Raw genomic sequence first — 4,814 nt, 5'->3', positions numbered from 1 at the left:
CCCATTTTATTTTCGTGAGACATGTGCAGGCACCTGTTCATCTACTGTTCTATCACTATGAATTAGTTTATCTATTATCAATAAGGATACTTCTACAACTACTATCAAAGTATGTCCGGACTTCTTATGTTGTCTGTTGCTATATATGAATAAGTGGGTAGCTACTGACAAGCATTAAGCATGTCACACAGCCCAAACATATAACATTTCAAGACACACCACACAGTTAACAACCACAGTGAAGCGTGTCAAAGCCCAAACATGCAACATTCAACAGGACACTTACACAACACATTCAAATCAAACAGTCAGACAACATATAAGAACATATACCCCAGCCGGCATTGCTCCCTGCCTATTTTCCTACATCTCACTATGTGTCGCACACCTTTATTCACAAACTCTTCAACTTATACTCTTTTACCGAAGCTGCTACAGCTTGATTGGCCAAATACCCTTAGATCCTATTTCGGTGAATTTGACATCTGCCTTACATGTAACAGATTAGCGGTTTAGCAGTTTTAATTTAGTTTGAGTGAAGGAATTCATTTTATAGCAAAATCCGAAATCCTGAAGAACTCATGAAAGTAAGCTTATTCTCGGATTCCTGAAACTTTAGATTTGCTCTTTCTTTTACTGCAAAGTACAACGTTGTTTTTTTTGTTTAAATCTTTCTAGACATGGTAAATATGAAGGACAAAGCAGTTTTAACATAGTTTGAGTGAAGGAATTAATTTTATAGATAAAATCCCAAGAGTCTGCTGAGAAAAGAAAGTGAATGCGAAGTAGACTTTAACACGGCTCTGGGAGCGAGCCGAGTGTGGGCTAACCGGGAGAATTGCTTGAAAGAAACGCGACACCGAATGAGCGGTCAGAACAAAGCCTCAATACGGTGTACCCGTGGTGTTTTTGTTGCTGCCTTGTCTTTTGCACAGAGTAAAAGACAAGGCAGCCATCGAATAGGGCCCGATTATTCCTACTTGGTCAGCCGAGGAGCAAGGGGGGGGAGCAAGCGTCTCAACCAAGCAAAGCTCACCATGGGGAAGGTGGCTATGCCAACTAGCCTGATGCCCTGCTCCCGCAGTGACGGATAATCATACTCTGGTTTCTCTTCATAACGTACAAGTCTTTCGCCTTTTACTAAAGATTTCCGTGGAGAGCAGCACTAATGAGTTGTTTCTATTTTTGGCAGGCTTTACCTTTGGAGTTCCATAAAAAATAAAAGATGGACCGTTCCAGGTCTAAAAGAACTCTTCGAGGTGGCATAAAGACAGAACTGGCAAGCAACAGCAGAGGTAAAATAACTGTTTTGATAATTAAAATCTTGCCTTCTTGTCAGTCCTCTGAGTCCCCAAAACCGTAGTTGTTTCCTTATTTTCCCCACAATATCTGGCCAATTTGTTTTTCCTTTTCCTTCTGTATCAAATTTGATCCCTAGTATTTTTTGGTCTCTGTGGGCAATTGTCAGGGGGAGTCCAGTCACCTCCGATTCTGTCCATGGTCCGTAAAATTTGGTTTGTGTCTTTTCTTTGTTTATTTTTGCCCCTGATCCCTTGGCGTACCAGTCAGTGACATCGAAAGTTCTATTTATAGATAAAATATCTGTACACAATATGTTAATGTCATCCATGTATAGGACACATTTACCTACCAAGCCTGCACTGCCTTGGATTACAACTCCTTTAATCTGTCGATCTTTTCTCAAGATCTGTGCTAAAGGCTCGATGCAACACACATACAAGAGAGCAGATAATGGGCGAACCTACTGCTTATATCTTGGTACAGTAATCCCACCCATGTCGTCAGTCGCCACCTTTTGCAACATCTGAAAGAGATATTGATGCGAGACCCGATCAAAAGCTTTTTCAAAGTCTAAATTTAAGATGACAAGCCAGGTGTTTCTGTCTCTAGCGTAATCAATGATGTCTCGAATCAGTACGAGGCTGTCGGTGAGTTGTCTCCCTGAGATGTCCCAAGCCTGGTCTGGGTGAATTACCTCCTCTAAAACAGAGGACATCCGTGTCGCTAAAACCTTGCTAAAAAGTTTACAGTCAAAGTTTAAAAGTGTGATGGGCCTCCAATTCTTTAGGTCAGTCTTATCATTTTTTTTATAAAGTAGAGTCACTATTCCCACTCTAAAACTGTCAGGCAGTCGGTTGAGTTTTTCAAAATCTTCAAAAACATCTAAAATGTCTGATGATAAAAGGTCCCAAAAGGTCAGATAGAATTCTGCAGGAAGCCCATCTAAACCCGGAGCTTGACTTCTCTTAAAACCTGTTAGGCATTTTTTTAACTCTAAAGCAGTAAAATCCTGTGTCAAGTGTGCATTCTCTTTTACGGTTTTGTCAACGAATTTTAAAATTTCTGCCGATGTTTCCAAGTGCACTGGTTTCTCTTTGTACATGTTATTATAAAAGGTATGTACAGTTTCAATCATCTCTTGTGTGGATTTTGAAAAAAAAAACACATCTGATTTTATGGAGTCTAAGAAGGATGAAATACTCTGGGCTCTTGTCTTTGATTTCACACTTCTCACATTTAGTGTTGAGAAGGTGAGAACCATTAAAAGGATAAAGGAAAGTAGGTATGTCATTTTCGTTTTTCTAAGTTATCAAAAAAAATTACACACTCAGGTTATTTCTTGGGAAACTAGCTCTTCCTTCATTTCTTTAGGTGAAAAGTGAGTAGGGTGATCTATATTTCCTTTTCGGACTCTCGGTGTTTGCCTCTGACGCAATGTTGCATTTAACTTTGAGTCCCTGGGGGTTGATTGCAGAGCTAAAGTTAAAAAGGAGACCTCATTTGGTGAGTCGGAGGGGAAGACTCTAGGTTCTTCTACTGAAGAACTGTCTGAAAGGGACCTAACCCTTCCCCTCTTCTCTGATACCACTGGGGAATCAGAGGACAACTCAGATGCCGTCCTCTTCGGCTGTTGACTTTCGGGAGGTGAGTATCTTCACTAGACTCACCTGTCTGCTCTTCCTCCTCATTTAGCGTAGCTCCACCCTCTGCCTGTGAATTCTCACAGACTTCAGCACTGAGTGGTGAGGCCTCTACAGGCCCCTCCCATTTTTGCTCCTCACTTCCAATCCAAGCTTTTGGCGGGAAGTTTGAATTTATTGGGTCAACCTCTTCACTTTGTTCACCAACTGCCACCTCTGGTCCTTCTCTTTGTTGGCTTGACTGTGGCTTTACCGTCTTTAATTTGTTGGAAAAGATTTAGGGCAATTTCTGAAGAGGTGATTTAATTCTCCACAGAGATTACATTTCCTGCCATTTGGACACTCTCCAAAAGTGTGCCCAATTTCTCTGCACTTCCCACATATCACCTTGGTACAAGCCTTAACCAGGTGCCCATGCTAACCGCACTTGCGGCAGAGCTTGGGCTGCCCCTGGTAGTGGATGTAACCTCGGTTTTCGAGGTGGCCAGAGTGTCACTTTGCATCTCCGCCCACCCGCTGCACTGGGCACTCTTCAGCCCTTTTAAATGGTATAACTTTGCACTCCCGCACGCTCCAGCGAACACCATTCAAGCAACAACTTTGTACTCCAGCTTCGAACATCGGCACAGTCGCAACAAGTAAGACGACTCTACTCAGAGAAGTCACTTTGCACAGTAACAAGATTTCTTTTGCACAGACAGAAAGGGCTTCACCCGCAAAGGTAAAGCCTGCCAAAAATAGAAACAACTCATTAGTGCTGCTCTCCACGGAAATCTTTAGTAAAAGGCGAAAGACTTGTACGTTATAAAGAGAAACCAGAGTATGATTATCCGTCACTGCGGGAGCAGGGCATCAGGCTAGTTGGCATAGCCACCTTCCCCATGGTGAGCTTTGCTTGGTTGAGACGCTTGCTCACCCCCCTTGCTCCTCGGCTGACCAAGTAGGAACAATCGGGCCCTATTCGATGGCTGCCTTGTCTTTTACTTTGTGCAACCGAGGAAACGTAATCTTTGAAGGTGGTCATCAATCATGACACCCAAGTTTCTAGCAACCTTTGATGTAGCAGTTGGCTCTCCCTTCACTCAACATGAGTGAAGTTATTAGGGACGTACACTGAAGAGCCCACAAAAACTCCTGAGACCAATGAGCCAATACTCACCCGCCCGGTTCCACCAACTCACCACCACCTAAACTCACGTCATATTTGATCAACAAGCCCAACTTTCAGACAGAACAGGTTCCACATCTCCATTTTTCTGCCATTGATCTTCTTGAGTTCATGTCAGCAATCGGGTATCCTAAACAATCATCATGTAAGTTGGATTGCATCCTAATTAGACTGTGGATTGAGGTTCTAGCTCCTATCGTCACTTCTGCACTTGAACATCTCAGTGCGTCTCTTTCAATTTTTTATGTACTACAGGCCTCTAAGCCAGGTGCAATCAGTCCATGTTTTGAAAAGCCCAATCTCCATGCTGGGCTTCTATTCCATTACAGAACTGTATTTCAGCTTCCTCCTTTATGTTTAAAATTCTTGAAAACCTCCCAGAATTCAAGTATTTTCCCATACACATATGAATACGATGCATTTCCGTCTGCATTTAAAGAACACATACCAAAAGTGCTTTAGATGAGACTGCAGAGGGTGTGTTTATGTGATACTGGCATTTACTTCTGGTTCTGGCTTTCAAGTTCCAGATAAGAACTTCATTTGAGAATGACTTGAAGCAACTTAGGAATGAGTGGTGAAGCTTTGAGCTGTATTGCCCTTTGATACCAAGTGCATTTGTGGATGTTTTTGTTGTTGTAATTGTTCATTCAACCCTTCTTCTTCACTGTAAAGCAGAGACGAAAGGTCAGTAAAGCTGGGAA

At 42.4% G+C, this 4,814-nt stretch overlaps 2 non-coding genes across 2 annotated transcripts; one reads left to right on the top strand and one right to left on the bottom strand.

Moving 5' to 3' along the window:
* Positions 1 to 1,096: 1,096 nt before the first annotated feature.
* LOC140314849 (U5 spliceosomal RNA) lies at positions 1,097 to 1,209 on the top strand. The gene has a single exon (XR_011917180.1). It is a non-coding gene; the product is annotated as a U5 spliceosomal RNA (small nuclear RNA).
* Positions 1,210 to 3,652: 2,443 nt separating this feature from the next.
* Positions 3,653 to 3,766, bottom strand: LOC140314850 (U5 spliceosomal RNA). Its single transcript, XR_011917181.1, has one exon. It is a non-coding gene; the product is annotated as a U5 spliceosomal RNA (small nuclear RNA).
* Positions 3,767 to 4,814: the final 1,048 nt, after the last annotated feature.

Source organism: Leuresthes tenuis, unplaced genomic scaffold, assembly GCF_036924035.1.
Source record: "Leuresthes tenuis unplaced genomic scaffold, fLeuTen1.0.hap1 SCAF_9, whole genome shotgun sequence".
NCBI lineage: Eukaryota > Metazoa > Chordata > Actinopteri > Atheriniformes > Atherinopsidae > Leuresthes > Leuresthes tenuis.
This window is presented reverse-complemented; position numbering and strand designations above follow the sequence as displayed.